The sequence below is a fragment of the Rhinopithecus roxellana genome, chromosome 2 (genome assembly GCF_007565055.1).
Source record: "Rhinopithecus roxellana isolate Shanxi Qingling chromosome 2, ASM756505v1, whole genome shotgun sequence".
Lineage (NCBI taxonomy): Eukaryota > Metazoa > Chordata > Mammalia > Primates > Cercopithecidae > Rhinopithecus > Rhinopithecus roxellana.
In genome coordinates, this window is record NC_044550.1 from 49,460,021 (window position 1) to 49,483,452 (window position 23,432).

The 23,432-nt window shown below is 35.4% G+C and overlaps 1 protein-coding gene across 2 annotated transcripts in view; it reads right to left on the reverse strand.

Moving 5' to 3' along the window:
- The window catches only part of ARHGAP24 (Rho GTPase activating protein 24), a 526,450-nt gene that overhangs the window by 280,029 nt on the left and 222,989 nt on the right, over positions 1-23,432 (reverse strand). The gene's annotated exons all lie outside the window — the stretch shown is intronic.

The window sequence follows — 23,432 nt, forward strand, 5'->3', positions numbered from 1 at the left end:
AGAATCATATTCACTCCAGATTTAACGAATACTTGTTGAGCATTTAGTATGTATAAGACTAATATATATGTTAGCTGCTAGATTCATCTTAAGCACCAATTTATTAAACACATTCTGTGTGCCAGAAATTTTACCAAGTATTCTACCCACACCATATTATTTAATTGTTAGTATAATCTTACGATGTAGTTATTCTTTTTCCCATTTTATAGCTGTGAAAACAAGGGAGACTTAGACAAAGTTGTGATAAGCCTTGATAAGCCTTCTCTTATCTCTTCACTCTTTCTTTGCTCTCTCTTTGTTTTTTTGTTTTTGTTTTTTTTTTTTGTTTCTTTTTTGAGATGGAGTTTTGCTCTTGTCACCCAGGTGGGAGTGTAATGGCGCAATCTCAGCTCACTGCAACCTCCGCCCCCTGGGTTCAAGCAATTCCACTGTCTCAGCCTCTTGAGTAGCTGGGATTACAGGCACCTGCCACCACACCCAGCTAAATTTTGTATTTTTAGTAGAGACGGGGTTTCAACATGTTGGCCAGGCTAGTCTTGAACTCCTGACCTCAGGTGATCCACCCGCCTTGGCTTCCCAAAGTGCTGGGATTACAGGCATGAGCCACCACGCCCAGCTATCCTTTCTCTATCTTTACATTACTCTCTTTAGTGGATCATTTCATTCAGTGCTGAGATATATTTAAAATTCTGTGCCATTTAAAAAAATTATTTTTGACTTTCCGCTATCATTCTATTTTTTTTTTTTCTTTGCCTATTGTCTATACTGAATCTATCTCCTCACTGTATCCACTGCAGCCTGGTTGATGCACCCAGCATTCCACTTACATGACTCTCACAACCTACATGTTTGATAATGTTCACTTTTCAGTGACTTGACTTTCCGGTAGTGTTCATCACTATTGACCACTTTTTCCCTGAAGCACCTTCTTTCCTTGTTTCTTGGTTTTCTCTAGGTTTTTCCCTAATTTCTCCGTTGTCTGAATCTCTTTTGCTGACTCTAACTGACCTTTAAATATTAGAGTTTTAAAAAAGATTTATCCAATAATTTCTTCTCTTCTGACTCTAGTACTCTCTTTCTCCAGCCTATCTCATCCATGTCTATGACTTCAATAACCAACTGTAAGCCAATGAATATCAGAGTAATATTTCTAACCTAGGACACTCTTAGCTTCAGATACATTCAAAAGCTTATTTGACATTTCCACTTGGGTATTTCAAAGTCATCTCAAACTCAAACTCAACTTAGTCAAATTAAAATGCAAGTAAATCTGGCTCTAATTATGTATTCCCCAGCTCAGTGACTGACACCCTCTTCTATTCAGTTGCAAAAGCCAGAAATGTATAAATCATTATCTCTACTACGTATCTCTACTACTACCACTCTCTAATTTCAGGCAACTATTATCTCTCGTCTTGAATTTTTCAAATGCCCCTTCACTGAATTCATAGAATATTGTGGAGACACAATATTCTAACACCTTTCAATCCATTTTTATTTTTCTTATTGCAGCTGGGGTGTTTTTAGAAATAAAACTTTGGCCAGGCGCGGTGGCTCACGCTTGTAATCCCAGCACTTTGGGAGGCCGAGACCATCCTGGCTAACACGGTGAAACCCCGTCTCTACTAAAAAATACAAAAAATTAGCCTGGCGTAGTGGCTGGCAGGCGCGTGTAGTCCCAGCTACTTCGGAGGTTGAGGCATGAGAATGGCGTGAACCCGGGAGGCAGAGCTTGCAGTGAGCCGAGATCTCGCCACTGCCCTCCAGCCTGGGCGACAGAGCAAGATTCCGTCTCAGGAAAAAAGAAAAAAAAAAAAAAGAAAAAAAAAAAAACACTTTGATCTTGCAACTTTCCTGCTTAAAAATCTTCCACGGCTTTCATTTGCTTTAAGAAAAAGGTCGAGGTGGTCTGGCTCCACCCACTCTGTAAGTTAATGTTTCTGCTCTTAAACTTTTTTGCTTTCTATGGCTTTCTATCATCCAGCAACTACCCTTCTATAAATGGCAGCATACTCCCATCTACCTTAGGACAACATTCTCTCCCTGGTAATTTTATATTATTTTTAAGATTGCCTACATTTAAAATATACTTGCATAGATTCTTGAATTTTTCCTGGACTGATTTACCATTGTATATAGTTATGTTATTTGTAAGATGAATTGATTAAAGTCCATCTCCCTAATTAAACTGTAAGGGAAAAATAATATGTGTTTTTCTCCCTAATTTACTACCAATGCTAAGCATTTTGCCTGGCATATAGTTAATGTCTAAAAATGTGTATTGTTGAGTGAATGGAAACTGTTAACATAATGAAGCCAGTGTTAAAAACTAAGTGTGCTGAACTCAAAAGTCCATGCTCTTGTCCACTGTATCATGTTGTCCATTTTTCCCAGCTCAAAAAATAGTACTATTTAGCTAAAGTAGTATTTTACTCAATTTTCAACCTACTTGGTTTGGCATAGAAAATTATAGTCCTCAGCCATTTCTCTCCTTCTGGGCTTAGACTGATAAAGCATAGCACTCTCCAACCAAAACCCAAGAAATTGTACGTTAGAAGTATCCCTCTCCCTCCATGCCTTACAAGGTGAGGTATTAGAGAAATTCCCTTTATTCTTCTCTAGGAAGTACATTTTCCTGCTTTTTTTTTTTTTTTTTTTTATCATACCTAGTTTTCTCTGGCCTATAGATCCCATTTCCCATTTTGTTTCCCTATCTTTGAAGTAATTTTTAAAAATTGCTAAATACTTTGAAGATACACATTGTAGTAAAGACCTTTTATTACATAAATGTAATCTATATGGTTTCTACATAATGTGGTAAAAATAATTGTTTCAATTAAGAATTTATTCTACTTCCTGAAATGACTTTGCGAAGTAATTCATTTTGTGATTTATCTCAGTTTTAGAACATAGCATCTAATATTCATTTTATCCACATCTGTGTTTGTGTATGTATGTATAGCTCCTGTTTAATTCTATATCTTCAGTCTCTACTTAAGATCTTGAATTGTACCTGTGCCATATAAGTTGAATTCAAGCAACACTCTGGCATAAATGCTACCTCCATGAAATCTTAAGCTATCACATTTGGTAATTTAAAAACTCCAAGTAATGCTATCCTTTGTTGTCTTTTTTGTACATGTGAAACAGCTACTTCTGGCTGAAATTTTTATTAACATTTTCTTATTTGACATTATATAAATTGTATATTTTGACAAGTTTTTCAAACAAATTATAACATAAAAATAGTAGCTTAAATATCAACAGACAAGGTTTAGGGCAGGATATGCTCTAATTGACAAACATTTACTGTGGTTAATTTACTAAGTCATTCAGTAAATAAAATAAAGTCCTTTAACTGCAATTGTTAACTTGATCACATTGTATAGAGTCCATTCTGTAAAGTCCCTAACTAAGGGAAATGTCTTAATTGTGATAGTTATTTTCAAAGCGTTTAGCAATGTTTACAGTGTTGAAAATGCAGGTAAACAAACAAAAATCTCTAATTTACCCACTACAGATAACCAATGTTAACACCATATAAATTCTCCCATACTTTTATTTATTTATGCGTGTGTGTATAAACATACAGAGCAATTTTTGCAAAACAGTAATCAAAATAAAAAGATATTTATTATCTGCTTCAAAACTTAAAAGTCATGTATTGTTATTATGCCAAATGTAAGTCATCCACATCATTTTAAAAAGCTGAATTCTATAGTACTTGCTTGAGTATACATACTTTTATGTCCTCTACTGCTGTAATATGTTTATAATTTTTGTCTTATAAGGAACATTTTATGTTATAAAGAACACGAAGAACATCCATGAAGCTAAGTCTTTGAGCTTTTCCCTAATGTATTCCTTTAGGGCAAATACCTAAGAGAGAAATTAGCCATTAAAAAGTATGCACTGCTTGTTTGTGTGAGTTGGTCAATTCTTCCATAGCTGCTCTAAATTAACCAAAGAAGCAACGAACTAATAACCAAGTACAACTCGGGTGTCCAATCTAACTCAAAAAGTAATATGTTGACAGACTACCATGTCTCAGACATTGTTTCTTTAAATATCTCAGGTGCTGTGAAGTGTGTGGAAGAAATAAATGATAAACTCTTTACTCTCAGTACAAGAATAACACAGTACATAATTTTAAAACAAATGAGTGTGACAGTATTTAGAAAATCAAGTAAATATAATAAAAGTTTAAGAAGACAGTGTCATAAGGGCAGGCTGATTAGTTAGGAAACAGTATATAAAGGAAATGGTTTCAAGAGGAAGATAGGGTTTTAAGATTTAGTGGCCAAGGGGTAATCTTTCAAAGTGGAGGAAATAACATCAACCATAGCAGAAATTAGAACCATATGTGCAGAGCACATTAGAATAAGCAAAAGACCCATGTGGAGGAATAATTAGGAAGTGAAGATTGTTGTTTACATGTGCTGAGGATGTGTTGTAGAAATTCTAAGCCTAGGCAGAGGATGTTACACTTGATATCTGTAGCAGCTGAGAGCCAGGGTAGGTTATTGAGCAAAGCAGATGGAGATTTAATGATACCACACTCTTAAAAGTTTGTTATCATAAAGCAATTAATTTGACATAAGAGGGTAAGGTCAAGAAAGGTGTTGGCAGTAGAAATGGCATACATTTGCATTACAGATACATTATTATATATTGTTAAGAAACATGTACAGAAACTAGCCATAGCTTAAGCAGGAAACAAAGAAGGAAGAGTAAAAGATGACTTCAATTTTTCTCTATATCTAGAAGAATAGTACTCATGTTAGAAATGGGAATTAAGAAGCTTTAAGCTCCATAAGGCCCATGCACTTCAGCCAAAACCATGTGATATTTTAAAATTCTCTCTTAGTAGATACGATGGATATTCTCTGTTTGCTTCCCCAAATATTCTCTCCACTCCTTACTCTATTCCATACTCCAAGAGATTGATCTCTGTAAATTCCATAAACCAAGCTCGCTTGATCTCTGACTTCAGGTTAGGTTAGAGAGGCTACATCAGGATGTCAGAAGAGCACAAGAGAGACAGGTCAAGATATTTATTCACCTGTTTCCTTCCATGCTAGTTGCAACATGGTCCTACTTGTACTGGGGTAAATCTTAAAGTCACAGGCTTCCCCAAATTCCAGTAGAGCTAAGAGTGGTCAGGGGTTCCTCTCTGTTTTTCACCCCAGGGTGTTTTACCTATCCATTGGTTTTCATTAACCTTTCCAACACTTGGTAATTTTTTTTTTTTTAATCACACACTCTTCAATTATCCCTTTTGTGACAAAGCTATCAATTACTTGCTGGAGTACTGAGTGACAAAAGAACCAGGGTGAAAGTGTCTTGAGTTTTCTAAGTAAGGGCATGTCATTGCTGATGTTCAATATACCTCATGGCAAACTTTGGATGATCATAGAGAAGAGGCTCAAGTACAACAAGGAAATGTAACCTTTTCAATAAGAGTTCAGCACATATGGCAATAATTTCATGACAATAATTAACCAGCACATTCAAAATGGAATCATACATATTTTTATTCCCGATAAGAAATATTCCTTTTAAAATGAATCTTTAAAATTTCAGAATGAAATATGATAAACAAAATCTTTTACAGTTTGACAGCTAAGAGTTGGCAAAAGTGACATAATTCGTAACCATACTAGTAGTTTGCTGTCAGCTAAAATTACTATTAAAAAGAAAACTCATATCTAGATCACTGAGCCAAAACCACATAAGATTGGGGTAAGGCTAGATGCTGTTGAAAATAGGCACAGGAATCTTATTCTTTGGAATTTGGAATGGAAAAAAAACATGCATATGCAATAGCTCTGTTAGTTTAATAAGTGCAATGTTGAGATTTTTTTCCAGCGTAAACAATGGACTATGAGCATCACAATGAACTAGCAAAATCTCAGCTTGACAATATATGTCCATTTTTAATAAGATTAGACAGAGGTTTGAAAGTGAGATGAAGGTGAAATAAATATTCTTCAACAGGTTTTATTAAAACAATACATTGGTTCAATTTTTTTCTTTATAGCAAGTAATTTCATTAACTTATTAAATAAATATTAACATTAATTAAATAACATGTAGCAAGTCCCAGGCCCTGTCCTAGGCACAGAGAACATAAAGGCGAGAAAGGCCAATAAAGTCTTTGCACTCCTATTTCCAAAAATTACTCAGGGAAGACAGAAAATTGAAATAAAGGTATTACATATTAAGGCCCTGTTATGAAAAGAAAACAGGACACTGTACACTTATGAAAAATATTAAATTATAACCATAACTGTTCTGACTATATAATAATTTGCTGATAACAATAAATTTTGTGATTAAGTAAATCTATTCTAGAGTCAAACTACCTAGGTTCAGGTTCCCATTAACACCTTTTAGTCACACGACTTTAGGCAAAACATTTCTCCCCCTTCCTCAGGTTCTTCATCCGTAAAACGGGATAAAAATAGATCCTACTTCATGGCATCATTGTTAGCTAATACATGAGTAGTTTGTAGAAAAATGCCTGGTACACAGTATTTATTATCTTAATATTTAAAAATCTAATATACCAGAACTTTAAGCTATTTGGGGCCCATATTTTGCTAATCCTCAAATAATGAAATGATTGTAGTAAAGTTTCAATATATATCTGCTGGTATTATTACCTAGGTGAGTAAACAGAGAGATAAACTAACTAGAAACTTTGAAGCCAGTTTTTACTATCCTGTTTGCAAGGCTAGACTGGTTAGTAAAACAAACCTCTAATTAGCAATCTAATAATAAATACCATAGCATTTGATGTTGATAAGGATGATTAGTGATATTTCTTGACTATTACTTTGCTAAATACTTTGCATGTAATTTATGTCATTAATTCACCAAATTACTCTGTAACATAGGTATTTCTCTTTTTATAAATGAGAAAAATAAAGCTCAGGGAACAACAGGCAGACTCTGGCATGATAAATTCTTAACACATATTTGTGAATAAAAAGTAATGGAATAAATGCAAACTGCTTTAAGGATTTACCTTTAGCTGTTAAGCCAATTTATGTTCCTTTTTCTAATCAATGACTGCTATTAAAGCAGTTTGGGGAAGTTTTATAAATAGTTATCAAGTTTCTTCTTAGCCTCTGAAATTAGTTACATAGATTCCTGGGGTACCGCCAGGGGCAGAAAAGAGATGGGAAGACTTGCAAATTGGTAACCATTTTGGAATCTACCCTAGTAATTCTGATGCATAATTTTTTGGGGGGGATCACTGACCTAAGCATTGTTATAAATTTCCTTATAGAAAACTGTAGCATACTACCAATAAAGGTGTACACACTGTAGAATGTACAATATTCTCAGTTAATAAAAAAACAAAAGCAAGGAAAACATGTAATTTTGCAAATCATTATTTAAATTAAAAATGACAAACATAATAGTATGAGACTGTTTTATAATTAGCAAATAAATAGAAACAAATTATTTATACAGATGTCTCATCTTGCTGTTTTATATTATAAATTGCAGATCTACACTTGAGGAGCATTATCATTCTGGGCTCATTTAATTTTAAAGCATTTTCATTATATTATTTAATATTACAGGTATTCAGATCCTAGGAGTACTAACAGGAGAGAATTCATTCTGATAGAGAAAAATATATGTAGTATTTTGAGTGTTCCTGATATAACTCATTTTAAAACATTTAACCCTTTCTTTTTCAGACAAGGATCCTTTACCCCATGTGAATTTCCACACTGGACAGAACACAAGAACATGAATTTCTTCTCAGATAGAGTTTTCCTGCATGACCATTCTTCCTGGGAGCACAGCCATCACCAGTCTAGCTACCCTGGGGTCACTTCTTTTTTTAACATGTTTTGATTCATTGGAGAATAGAGACATTCCTCAACTGTGAGAGGAGGCACATTGGAAATGAGGGAAAGAAAGACTTGATTCTAAAACCAAAAGTCTAGAATCATACTCTCAAAATTGTAAGAGACCTAGAAATTACCTTTCTTAATATACATCTATTATATGAACCACTCTGTAATATTACAGGCATTCAGCATTTGTCTGGAACATCCCACTACCTTTCTTGAGGTGCTCTTTGTTATTTTCAAAAAATTTTAATTGAGACAAAAACTAATGCAAATGTTGACACAAAACTACCCGCCAACAATTTCCATTGCATGTTCCTCCACTTGGAGCGCCTTTTCCCACCCTGAATTGTAATAAGCAACATCTACAGAGGTTTACTATATGCCAGAACTGTTGTCATCTTACAGAAGGAATGGTAAAGCACCAGTAAGTTGAGGAGCATGCAGCTGACAAAGTCAGAGACACAATTGATCTTGAGGAGTCCAAGCTCCACTTCCTTAACCAGATCATTTGTGAAGGGAGACATCCTGTGATTTAATGGCTCCTTCACTTATTCATTTGTTCATCAAACATAGATGCAGGACATTGAAAATGCCAACATGCTTAGAAAAAAATGAAACTGTTAATATAGGTTATTTTTGGATAGTCAGGTTATAGATGATTTTTATTTTGCTAAATTTTTCTATTTAAATTTTTTTTAAATAATGAGTACATATTACTTGTGCACTAAGAAAAACATAGAAATATGTTTTTATTAATTAGTGAACTTTTTTTTTGAGATAGGGTCTGACTCTGTCATCCAGGCTGGAGTACAGTGGTAAAATCACAGCTCACTGCAACCTCAGACTCCCAGGCTCAAGCCACTTCCCATCTTAGCCTCCTGAGGAGCTGGGACTCCAGGGACTACAGGTGCATGCCACCATGCCTGGCTAATTTTTTTATTTTTTGTGAAGATGGGGTTTTGCCATGATGTCCAGGCTGGTCTCGAACTCCTAAGCTCAAACGATCTGCCCATCTTAGACTCTTCAAGTGCTGGGATTATAGGCTCAAGCCACCACACCCAGCCTAGAAATATATTTTAAAAGCAAATAAAAATGACAGGAGATGGCAGGGTTGCACAATGGCATTTAGAACCTTAAACCTAGGTTTCTGCCTTGCAGTAAGGACTGTGGAAGACAGTCCTAGAAATTGTGTAAATATATATCACTTACTGAATAATGGCCACCCAAAGATGTCAGGTCCTAATCCCTGAAACCTGGAAATGTTACTTTATTAGAAAAGAGGGCCTTTGCAGATGTGATTAAAGAGCATGACAGAGAGATTATCCAGGATTATCTGGGTGGGCCCTAAATCTAGTAGGAAGTGTCCTTATAAGAGAAACAGGGAGATTTGGTTCACACACACAGGAGAGGCTACATGAACATGGAGGCAGAGATGGGTATGACACAGCCACAATCCAAGGATTGCTGACAGTCACCAGAAGCTGGAAATGAAAAGGAACAGATTTTCCCCCAAACCCTTAGAAGACAGTCCATAAATGTCTTTTGTTTTAATCCACCAAATTTGTGACAATCTGTTACAACAGCCAAGGGAAACTAATACAAAAGAGGTGGCGACAACACTTCCAATGACCTAGAAAGGAGCCTGTAAACAGCTGGGGTTTTAAAATGAGTCCACCCTAAATCCTCAAATACTGGCAAATGGTCCTAACTTTTAATTAGCCAATCATTTCTGTGGAGAATCCAGAGTGTGCAAGGCATTCAGAGAGGTGGTAACCAAAGAAAATCCTTTCTCACGCCACCCTCTCCTCTCTTTAATAGGAGGAAACTGTTAAACCAATGGCACGTTAATGTCCTTGGAACACCAAGGCAGAGTATCTGTGGTAAGAAACTGCGTTCAATTACTAAACGTCATTTTACAACTTTTATTATTTCTCAACTAGGAAAAGAAATGTGAACTGTTCAGGGGGTGGTATATGACACATGTCTGAAGCAAAGTCTACGGCAATATACAAAAAGAAAAAGAATAGGGAGGGTTTCGAAGTTTGTGTCTCATTATGAAACAGAAATGTGAAGAGCAAAAAACAGTCATAGCTATACAATATTTATTATGGGAAACTCCAGGACTCTAAAGAGAAGGGCCCAACACACCATTATCTGTGGACCAGAAAATTGATGATAAAATAGCCTCATTTGAGATCTTATTTTAATTAACTAATAAACCCTCTGTGTGTTTAAAAAATGAAGTGGAAAGGACCTAGAATTAACTTTGGAAGGAACTATATAATCTCTAAGTCTGGAGTACCAGAATAACCTGATATGCTGAATACAATGACCTTGCTAATTTTTTAACAACCAAGTAAAATTGTTTTATAGCCAGGTTTATCACACAGATGCTTTTGACATTCTGAATTTGATTTTTAAAAAATCAATTTGATGTAAACTTTTAATACAGTTTTCATTTTGAAACCAAGATAATATTTTATCTATTCATAGATTAAAATTAAAAATAAAAGTAATATGCAGAGAAAAAACGTATTTCACAAAAACGTTAATACTTTCGCTATATGGTTGAATTTTTTTTAAGTTTTAAGTTCAGGGGTACATGTCTGGGTTTGTCATGGGGGTTTGTTATATAGATTATTTTGTCACCCAGGTACTAAGCCTAGTACCCAATAGTTATTTTTCCCACTCCTCTCCCTCGTTCCACCCTCTACCCTCCAATAGGCCTCAGTGTCTGTTGTTCCCCTCTATGTGTCCATGTGTTCTCATCATTTAGCTCCCACTTATAAGTTAGAACATCTGATATTTGGTTTTCTGTTCCTGCATTAGTTTTCTAAGGATAATGGTCTCCAGCTCCATCCATGTACCGCTAAAGGACATGATCTTGTTCTTCTTTTATAGCTGCATAGCATTCCATGGTATATGTGTACCACATTTTCTTTATTTAATCTACATGGGTATTTGCTATTGTAAATAGTGTTTCAATGAACATACACGTGTATTGTCTTTATGACAGAATGATTAATCTTCCTTTGGGTACATACACAGTAATGGGATTGCTGGGTCGAATGGTAGTTCTGTCCCACCAAGAGTGTATAAGCATTCCTTTTTCTCAGCAACCTTGTCAGCAACTGTTATTTTTTGATGTTTCAATAACAGCAATTCTGACGGGTATGAGACGGTGTCCCACCGTGATTTTAATTTGCATTTCTCTAACGATCAGTGATGTTGAACTCTTTTTCCATATAGTTTTTTGCTGCACGTGTGTCTTCCTTTGAAAAGTGGTCATGCCCTTTGTCCACGTTTTAATGGGGCTTGTTTTTTCTTGTAAATTTTTTGAAGTTCCTTATAGATGCTAGATGTTGGACCTTTGTCAGATGCATAGTTTGCAAATTTTTCTCCCATTCTGTAAGTCATCTCTTTCCTCTGTTGATAGTTTCTTTTGCTGTGCAGAAACTGTTTAGTTTAATTAGATCCCATTTGTCAATTTTTGCTTTTGTTGCTTTTGGTGTCTTTGTCATGAAACATTTGCCTGTTCCTATGTCCAGAATGATATTGCCTAGGTTGTCTTCCAGGGTTTTTACAGTTTGGGGTTTTACATTTGATCCATTTTGAGTTGATTTTTGTATACGTTATAAGGAAGGGGTCCAGTTTCAATATCCTGCATATGGCTAGCCAGTTATCCCACTACCATTTATAGAGTAAGTCCTTTCCCCACTGCTTGTTTTTGTCAGCTTTGTTGAAAATCAGATGGTTGTACGTGTGCAACCTTATTTCTGGGTTCTATTATGTTCCATTGGTCTATGTGTCTGTTTTTGTACCAGTACTGTGCTATTTTGATAGTATAATTTGAAGTTGGATAGTGTGACGCCTCCAGCTTTGTTCTTTTTGCTTAGGACTGCCTTAGCTATTTGGGCTGTTTTTTTTAGTTCCATATAAATGTTTAAATATTTTATTTTTCTACTTCGGAGAAGAACGCTATTGGTAATTTGATAGAAAAAGCTTTGAATCTATAAATTGATTTGGGAAGTATGGCCATTTTAATGATATTAGTTCTTCCTATCAATGAGCGTGGAATGTTTTTCCATTTGTTTGTATCATCTCTGATTTTTCTGAGCAGTGGTTTGTACTTCTCCTTGTAGAGATCTTTCACTTCCCTGGCTAGCTGTATTCCTAGGTACTTTATTCTTTTAGGGGCAATTGTGAAAGGGACTGTGTTCCTGATTTGGTTTGTGGCTTGATTGTTGTTGGTATACAGGAATGCTAGTGATTTTTGTACATTTTGTATCCTGAAACTTTGCTGAAGTTGTATATCAGGTGAAGGAGATTTCTTTATTTGTGTGCTGACAAGGGGTCATTAATAAAATGCTAAATTGAAGTGGTAATAGTAAATATTCTTAACTTAGTCCTAGTATTAAAATGGATGCTTTTAATATGTCATCACTGGTTACAATGATGACTGGAGGTTTTTTTTACAAGATACTGTGCTCTTTAACATTTTCAAGGGGTTCTCCTCTATTCCTAATTTACTAAGAATTGTTTTGTTTTCATTTTAATATCAGGAATGGGTGTTACATTTTATTATTATTATTTTTATCTGTGGAGATAATAATATGGTATTGTATCTTGTGACATGTTATAATATTCATAATTATTAAATTTTAAGTGAATCAGAGCAGTTACTACATGTATATAACCATTTCATTTCTCTCCTGGGCAACCAGCAAAATTTTACTCCCCAGGCACCTTTGCATTAGGTGAGATCATGTGACTGAGTTCTGACAACTACTCAGAAAGGTAGAAGGGTAGTGCTAATGGTATGTAGCCCTAAAATGCCATGCTTTCTAAAGACCTCAAGAATAGACCTACATTATATTTATTTATCTATCCTCAATAGTTTAAAGGGTACTGGGAATATAGAAGGCACAGAAAAAAGTTTACTGAATGGCAGATTAAATGAAGCCACCTAATTTTTTGGAAAGTTTCAGTATGTGTAAAATAGGGATAATTTTAACAATGCATACTTAAACGAACATAGAGGATAACTTGGAGATTAAATAAGGCATGTGAAATTTGTAAACTGTAAGACTCAAGAGAAAATATAGTTTTATCTTGTTCTTTTATTCTCCCAGGAGAATCTGTCAAATGATAATAGGTATGAAGGTAAAATTGCTTTCTTAGGTGATTTGAGCTCTGTTTTATCAGAAGAATTTAAATATGATCTGAAAAACCCCTTGGTGGGGTTGTCAGGAAGGGGATGCCAACAGAATGCGCCCTCTGACTTCTTGACATCAGCTGTCCTTTCCAACTGAATTGCACCGTGATGGAATAGAGCAGGAAGGTGAGTAAGATATGCATTCATCACGGTTATTTTTTAGTAAGGGAAGACAGTAAAGTGGATAAGAGGATAGGCTTGAGATTCTGACAAATTCATTTTAAATTCCAACTTCCATGTCCTAAATATATGACTTTGGGAAAATTGTTATAAATATCTGTACCTTTGTTTTCTCATTAGTAAATGGACCTTTAAAAAAAATTCAGTCTAACACAGAGGGCTGTTTTGAGGTTTAAATAAAGTAATAGATGTGAAGTGCATAGCATAGTGCTGATACATGGTTAGGGATTAGTAAATAACAGCCATTATATTAACATCATTTTTCTTTTACGTCGTGTTTGGTAACTAATTTGGTAATTACTAGAACAGAGTTTTCATACTCCATAAACATCTATTATTATTATTTATATTTATGGTCTAATATTACCATACATATTGAAAAGTGATCACAAATATACATATATTACTCACAGTAATATATGCTGAAGAATAAACAAGGCCTGAACAAGAAAGAAAGTATTTGATGTGTCTGTGAGTTTTCAGGTTCATTTTGCAGGGAGATTTTCTTTGGCAAATTAGGAAATGAAGACCAGCGATCCTCTGACCTAGACCTAGTCCAAGTTCTGAACAGCAATTTCCTCAGCTCTCTCAGATCATTATGCCACTTACCAATGACAGGCAGGTGGAGATCGGAAAATAAGAAACCTATTATTTCCTTTCTTTTCTAAAAAAGAAATATACAATTAACAAGTAATTTATGACTTAAACCAGCTGCTTTGTGAGTACTCAGAACTCAAGATGCAATAGTTGTGCTGGTCTCCTTTTCATTCCAGGTTGAGGTAATCAACTTTCATTCTTGTGCCAGAGACATCAGTGACCTAATTTTTGCCTGGGACAATAAATGGTCCAACGTTAATAATGTTCATTAGCGGTCCATTCCTTTTTTCAAGAAAATAGCACATACTGGGTCCTGCACATATGTCCAAAGGGCAGAAACTCTTTTCAACTATTTCTATTTCTAACAAAAAATAAAAAATCTATAAGGGACCCCTACTTGTTATTACCTATGTGTTTATCCAGAAGTTTCTGAGGATCTAAAGTCTGAATTTAAAATCAGCTTGTATTTTATGTTTATTATAACCACCAAAGTATCAATGGTGCATATTATTGGAAATATTTTGCTAGACATGGTGAAAATAAAAGTTAACGGTTCTTATCTCCATCAAAACAAAATACTAATTCAAGAAGCACAAGGAAGAGTTCAAACATTTCTCTGGTGAGGGGGAAAAAAAGGACAAACAGATCATCTATATTTCAGCATTCTCTTTACCCACAAAATCTGGTAAAAATATTTCCTTGCATGGGTGTATAGCAGTGATATTAGCAAAGAAATCTGAATTTAAAATACTATAAAGGCTGGATATGGTGGCTGATGCCTGTAATCCTATCAATCAGTTTGGGAGGGCAAGGTGGGAGGATTTTTTGGCCCCAGGAGGTAACAGCAAGGGCAATATAGTAAGACTCTGTCTCTACAAAAAATTTTTTAAAATTTGCGAGGCTTGGAAACATGCTCCTATAGCTCTGGTTACTCAGGAGGCTGAGGCAGGAGGATAACTTTAGCCCAGGAGTTCAAGGCTACAGTGAGCTATGATTGTACCACTGCACTTTAGCTGGGTGACGGAGCAAGACCCTGTCTCAAAACAACAGCAAAAACCACTATAAATAAAATAAGGTGTTCATTTAATATATCTCAAAAATACATCTTTTTGGCTGGGTGCAGTGGCTCACGCCTGTAATCCCAGTACTTTGGGAGGCCGAGGTGGGCAGATCATGAGGTCAGGAGTTTGAGACCAGCCTGACCAACGTGGTGAAACCTCGACTCTGCTAAAAATACAAAAATTAGACAGGCGTGGTGGTCCCTGCCTATAACCGCAGCTACTCAGGAGGCTGAGGCAGGAGAACCGCTTGAACCCAGGAGGTGGAGCTTGTAGCGAGCTGAGATCACACCACTGCACTCCAGTCTGGATGACAGAGTGAGACTCCATCTCAAAACAAAAACAAAAACAAAAACATCTTTTTGAAAAGCATGTATTTCAGGGAAATGTGTTTTGTGTCTAGTGGAAATCTGTTTCACTAGATTTTTAAAGTATATTAATGATGGTTAGTTATAGAAAAATGTTGATATAAAAGTGCACTCTATATTAAAATTTCTTATTATGACAGATGAGTTTTAGTAAGCAAGATGAAATTTTACGTTATCAGTTCTTCTTAACTAGTAGTTTTCACAGTATATTAAGCATTTTTATTTAATAATCAAGCAAAATATATATATATATATATATATATATATTTTTTTTTTTTTTTTTTTTTTTTTTTTTTTTTTTTTTTTTTTTTTTTTGAGACGGAGTCTCGCTCTGTCGCCCGGGCTGGAGTGCAGTGGCCGGATCTCAGCTCACTGCAAGCTCCACCTCCCGGGTTTACGCCATTCTCCTGCCTCAGCCTCCCGAGTAGCTGGGACTACAGGCGCCCGCCAGGTCGCCCGGCTAGTTTTTTGTATTTTTTTTAGTAGAGACGGGGTTTCACCGTGTTAGCCAGGATGGTCTTGATCTCCTGACCTCGTGATCCGCCCGTCTCGGCCTCCCAAAGTGCTGGGATTACAGGCTTGAGCCACCGCGCCCGGCCGCAAAATATATTTTTATTAAATTACTTTAAAATATGGCATATCTAGTGATTGAATGGATGTAATATTTAACAGATTGGAAGTCCATCAAAAAAAAAAAAAGAATTTCTCTAACAATTTTACATCTACACATCACATAAAGTACTTTAGTTACTCAGTTCATCCTCCTACCAATGCCTGAATTCTGTCTTCAGCCAGCTGGAGGAAGATCTCTTCATAGTGGTGACCTCAATCTTTTTAAAGTTCTACTTCATACCCAGCTGAAATCTGGCTCTTGCGAATATCTGTGCCCTCTCCCCTGCAACAATTGGCTGAGAATATCCTCTGGTTCTTGACATCTTTAAAGACACCTGCCATGCCCATATTGTCTTCCTTTCCCCTCTTGATATCTTATTCATCTGTTAAGAAAAATTAACCTCCAGACCCCTCATGACCCAGATATTCCACCATGCTTATTTGTCACTGTAACTGTTACAACATGGTGCTCTAAAACAGTGCCCAACATGAGAAGCCACAGAAGAGAGAATAAAAACATGAATTCTGGAGTCAAACTGTCTTTTTTCACATATAAACTTTCCTCCTTGTTAGGTACAACTTTGAGCAAGTTCCTGACCCTCTCTGTGCCTCATTCTCTTCATCTATAAAATACAGATAATACTAGCAATTAACTCATGACCGTTGATAGCTGAACACGATGCCTGCATGTGGTAAGCACATGAAAACATGCTCATTTCTAAAAATGTTGGACTATAACCTTCCCTATCTACACAATAGAATTCAATCAAAAGGTTCTGAAATTTTGCTAACTCTACAGGTGTTCTGATGACATTGTTGTTGCTCACAGTGAGTGTCTAGTCACTTTCCACAGGAATATTTACATGCATGCAAGTGATATTATATTCATTCAAGTAATTATTGAACTTAAATATGTGTGTGTCTTATTTTTATATGTATATTTGTATATCTTGTTTAAATTTTCTTGTTGGTTTGAGTCAAAAAATTAAATTTTAAAGTATAGTGTCTGTCATTTGTGTAAATTTAATACTTTACAAAGAATTTTTAAATATATCTTAAGTAAACTTGGTAAAAATCTCATATTTCATTAATTTTTTAATTTGCATTTTCTCATTTTATATTTTTTAATTTGGGATACATCTTATAGACAATAGTAGATCATAATTTAAATTATAGTGTGTTATTATTCTTAGTAACACCTAAAATGATGGTATGTCTTACATTTGATTTGGTCTGACATTAACTGAACTGTAGTTTAAATGTGAAGAATAGGTATATTAATCATAAAAAGCAACAAAATCTAAAGGAAACTCTTTATCTTTTCTACTTTCCTAAGTGATTCCACTCTACTTAGATTCATCCACTCCAAACTTTTAAAACTTATTCACCCTTGGTCAATCAAAGTACCTTATGATGTTTTCTTACTTTTCATTTAAAAAAATATTCTATCTGGTTGCTAATATCTTCAAAAATCTTTAATAAGCCCTACTATCTGACGATAAGTTATTGAGGATATAGTACTTAAAAACAAAGAACAAAATATAAGTTAACAAAAACAAAACGTAGATCTTGTCCTCGGAGTTTCCTTTGTAATGAACAAAGAGAAATATATGCCATATGATGTCACCTATTACTTAAAGTTGTTCAAAATATTTTTAAATAAATGAAGACAAAGAACTGAGTGTCATAGTTTTTAATCCCTCCACAGGTCACAGCACACTGGCTTATATACTGTAAATGGACAATACATTCAGTACTTCGTGAAGGTTCTTTGGCAAAAGCTACATTTAGATATTGCCCAACTTCTCCTATCACTACCATATTTTCTCTTACTTTTTGATGGCCTCCATTCCAAAACTATCTTATAAAATAATTTTCTCATCATGGTCAATAAATTTTAACTCATAAATAAGGGGTTTGATGCTAACACTTCAACACATTCTCATAAGCAACTTTAGAAACCTGAAGTTGAGGAAGAAATGGTTTCTTTGACTAAAAGGCTGGAAGCTACAATGGTAGAAAGAAGATATACTGAAGTGCAGCATTAAAACAGTGTATGCAAATGTACATAGTGGATCTACTAATAAATCTGACAAATGGGGTACAACCTAAATATTTTTCAGCAGGTGACTGGACAAAAAATCTGTGATATATCCATACAATTGAATTGACTACTACTCTATATTGAAAAGTAAGGAGCTACTGGTAACACACAACAGCACGAAAGAATTTCAGGTGCATTATGTTCAATGAAAGATGACAGGCTCAAAGGTTACATACTATAGATTGCATAATATAATATTTTGGCAAAGATAAAACTGCAGGGACAGAAAATATACCAGTCATTACCAGGGGCTGAGGGTGGGGGAGGGGTTGACTATGAAGGGGCAAAGGGGACTTTTTGGGGGGTAGCATAACTGTTCTATAACTTGATTGTGGTAGTGATTACATAACTGTATGTAAATTATACCTCAATAAACCTGACTTTTAAAATGCAGTGTTGTTGATGCTCTGGGGTGTCGGAGAATGCCTTAGTCTGTTTGGGTTGCTATAACAACATACCACAGACTGAATGACTTGTAAAAAAGATAAATGTCTTTCTCACACTTCTGGAGATTGAGAAGTCCAATATCAAGGTGCCAGCAGATTTGGTGTCTAGTCAGAGTCAGCTTTCTAGATGGCAGTCTTTTTGCTGTTACCTCACATGGCAGAAAGGGCAAGGATCTCTCTGGGGCCTCTTTTATAAGGACACAAATCTCATTCTTGAGGGCACTACCCTCATGATGTCATCAACTGCCCCAAGTTTCCACCTTCTCATATCATTATCTTGGGGGTATTTCGATGTGTGAATGTAGTAGGGAACACTAACTGCAAACATTCAGAACATAGAAGAGGGTTGCCCACTGCTGCCAGCCAAGTCAACTTAAAACAGTACTTCATCCTTACTGGGTGTCTAGGACCATCTGTCATCTCATCTCACCTACCCTGAACATCTACCACACTCAATGCAGAGAAAATAGTAGTGTCTCTCACATGACACGTACTAAAAATACATGTAGAATGAGAAGTTTAATAAATGAATAAAACCATGTGAATGAATTTCTTATATGTCTATAGTCTTGGTGACCAGGCAACTTTTAATTATTCTATTTCCACTGACTTAAAGGATAAAATTTACTTCTTTCATAGTCTCATTTTTATCAACAATGACCCACTTGTTTCAGTCATAATCTTGGTAGGATCCTTAGTTTCTTTTATATTCATTTTTCTCCTTCACACTCCCAATAAGTGGGCTTCTCTTCTCTATTCTTTCCCCTAAGTAAATTCTCCTTTCACATGCTTCTCGGTGGTGGTCTCACTTCTGACCTCCACCTCTGCCCACCTCTGTCCATCACAGCTGGCCACAAAGAGCCTTCCCTGTCACTGTTCTGAGTATATTTTGTATTTCTCAGACCCCTTCATGGGTCACTTATAACAAGTTAAAATTTCTGTTTATGCTTACTTGCAGGTTGTTAATGAAGCTGGGGGACTATAGATACTAGAGCTTCAATATACACATACAACAACCAAAGTCATGTAAAACTAAGCATCATATACATTTTCACAATAATGAAAACTGAAGTGAAATATTCAAAACTGTACAAATGATGCTGTAAATTAAATATGCATTTAAATATTGACAATCTAGTCATATATTCTGCAAACAACCTAATCACAGGACATCAAAACTCACAAACCCCAGGGCGAACAAATGCAAAACAGAAGACAACATTTATATTTTTGTTTCTTGTATTTCATTGAATAATTTATTGATAATTTGTGTAAAAAAGTTTATCAAATTGGAGACTAATTTTTTATTATTTCAAGAGTGTATTTTATAATACTTTAGAGCCTACAAAATATGAATATATGTTAATGTATATGAAAAGATTTCAAAAATACATTTAAGAAACAAATTTTATAAAATAGCTGTCAAAGTGTTAATTATTAATTAAATTGATATGTTTGCTATGCTGCTAATAACCTAAAACAATCATGTCAAGGTATGCATTATTCTAATTTTAAGAACGTTGCATCTGTGTAAATACAATGTACATCTGTTTCTCTAGGCAGAAGAAGAAAAGTAGATATTTTTTGAAAACTTGTTTCACTTCTCTGTTTTGTTCTGCCTTTTCACCAAAACATAATAGAATGTACTTCCCCTTTTAAGTTACTTCTTTTCCTTTGTCTATATATTTACATATGCTAGAGTCATAAAGAGAAAAGCTTTATTACATATGTCGGTGTATATATTATATACATACATCTTATAACTAGAGAGAAAGGAAAAAGAGAGACACACATTCACAGGGCGACTGGAATGCAGGGGAGATGAAACAACCTTTCAGAAGAAAAATATGTACCATGGGTTTATGGACTTTTGGACAGTCTTCCTTAGACTCAGGAACTGAGTCCAAATCTCTGGTTATTTTGTTCTCTCAAACAAGACATGAAGGAAGTATGATCTGACCACATTGCAGATGGTTTGGATAATCAGCATTCAAAAAAGAATTTTTATTAAATCCATTTACCATATGTTTCCATTAAGCTGGAGCCTCTATTGTATTATACAAACACACATAGTACACACATATCTATATATGAATCTTGATGTCACTAACTCTATACTTTGTGCTAATGTAAGAGCTTACTGTGTTCCTGAACATCTGTCAGGACCACCCAAGAAATTCTGAATTGTAAAAAGAAAAAATTTCAATCAACCAAAATCTGACCAGATAAGACATGAAATATCAGGACAGGCTTTTGTATTTGTGACAGCTGTCCCAAATTCTTCATTGATTTATGTATTTTTTTTTACAGTAGGATGCAATCACTGTAAAATAATTGCCATCTTAAGATGCATAAGGTATAGTTTTTTTGAAAAGATGCAAACAACAAAATTGACAACCAAAACAAAACAAGATGACATTGGGGACTCAGGGTGGGAAAAGTTGAGAGAGGGGTGAGGGAAAAAAGACTACATATTGGGCACAGTGTACAGTGTTCAGGTGATGGGTGCACTAAAGTCTCAGAAGTCACCACTAAAGAACTTACCCATGTAACCAAAACCTGCCTGTATGCAAAAATTATTGAAATAAAAAACTAAAACAAAACAAAAGGCTATGAGGCAAGGAATATAATAAACAGATAGTGTGATTAAGAAGATAAAATGTGTTTTAAGTCTAGTGTGGCCATACGCAAGAAGAAATACAAGTAGTTGATAGAGGGAGAGATAACAGCAAGTGGTCACTATCACATCTCCTTTGCTATAAACCTTTTCTTTAAAAATCCTGTAATTATGATGACAGAGAGACTAATGAAATACCCAAAAGTTATTCACTTGATTTCTTATAATGAAATATTTCTTCCAATTCAAGATCATCTTAATTCATGAATTTCCAAGGAGAAAAATTTCTCAGGGAATAAATATTGCAAATTATGTCTACATAAAAAAAAATACAACAGCATGAAACAAACAAAGAGAAATATTTTATTTTTGTTTTGTCTGCTGGAAGATATTATAAAAAGGAAAATATACCAGATACATTTCAAAAATAAAGTGATTTTCCATTTTTTTCTCTAGTGATATCTTACATTCACCATGTCTACTTTACATCAAACTCTTAATAATAAAAGGGTCTTTTTAGTGGACTCAGTATAAGTTCATGTTTCAAGCTCAGACTTCTAACCTTGATTTGTTATTTATATATACTGCTCTTTCTCTACTTGGATATCTAACACACAACATTAAGTGGACACAAACAGAACTAAGCTCTTTAACCACCACCTTCCCAACCACCACTACCACCATCAGCCTGCTCCCCCTGTAATCCTTCCCATCTCCATTGATGGCAATTTTGTCTTTCAGGGTATTCGGCCAAAAATCTTGAAGTTACCTTTGACTTTCCTCTTTTACACCATGTCAGGTGCATTAGCAACTCCTTTTGGCTTCTTCTTCCTTCTTCCCTTCCTTCCTCCTTCCTCCTTCTCCTTCTCCTTCTCCTTTTCCTTCTCCTTCTTTTTTTTTTGAGACAGACTCTCACTCTTTTCCCCAGGGAGGAGTGCAGTGGCATGATCTTGGTTCACTGCAACTTACGCCTCCCGGGTTCAAGCAATTCTCCCTGCCTCAGCCTCCCCGGTAGCTGGAATTACAGGCACCCATCCTTACGCCCAGCTACTTTTTATATTTTTAGGTTGGCCAGGCTAGTCTCAAACTCCTGACCTCAGGTGATCCACCCACCTCTGCCTCCCAAACTGCTGGGATTACAGGTGTGAGGCACCACGTCCAGCCCAGCTCTATCTTCAAAACAGATGTATTGGTTACTTATTACCTCTACTGTGTGATCTCCTCAGGAAAGTAAAAATCACTGCTAAGTATGAGCTTTACAATCTCAACTCAGTTTGTTTAACATAGTGTTTCCTTAATATTATTAATTTTTAATGGATAAATGTAACATTCTCCTATAGATAACTTTGTAGCTGTGCTTTTATTCACTCAATAATATATATTAAATGCCTACTGTGGACCAGGCACTATTCTAGGTACTTTGGATATATCAGTGAACAAAATAAAGATCTCAGTCCTAGTGGATCGTATACTTAATGGGAGACAGACAATAAACAATACACAAAATGAATACATTATGCACTATCTTAGAAGATGATAATGACTATTGGGAAAAGAAAAAACAGTAGAGGAAGTGAAGTCAGGAGTTATAGCAGGGCGGGGAGGGTGTTGTTTAACAGTATTAAATAGGGTGGTCAGGAGGTCTTTCTGAAAAGTAAATTAAAAGAAAAAAATTACTGAGACAGGGTCTCGCTCTGTTGCCCAGGCTGGAATGCAGTGGCATGATCATAGCTCATTGCAGCCTCGACCTCCCAGGTTCAAGTGATCCTCCCACATCAGCCTCCCAACTAGCTGAGACTACAGGCATGCACCACCACATCTGGCTAACTTTTTTGAAAAATTATTTTTTGTAGAGACAGGATATCATTACGTTGACCAGGCTGGTCTCCAACACCTGGGCTCAAGTGATCCTTCCACCTCAGCCTCCCATAGTGTTGGGATTACAGGCGTGAGCCACTGCCCAGTTTGAAAAATGAAAATTTTTAATGGACACTTGTCAGTTTGATTTCCTTCTGCATATTTAGAAAGAAGATTAACAAGGAGGTGCCAATAATAAAATAACATATACTGCTGTCGTCTGATTCAAATCTTTCTCTATATCCATCAAAGGATCATGTTTGAAAGGGAAAAAGCAAAGAATAGATGGGACAAGCATGCAACCAAAAATATCCACTTATAAGCTGAATATTTGTGTCTCCTCAGAATTCATATGTTGAAGTCGTAATCCCCAAAGTAATGGTAATTGGAGATGGAGTCTTTAGGAGGTACTTTTAGATAAGGTCATAAGGGTGTGACCTTCATGATGGGATTAGGGCCCTAATTCTTGCAGTGCTATAAAGAAATACTTGAGACTGGGTA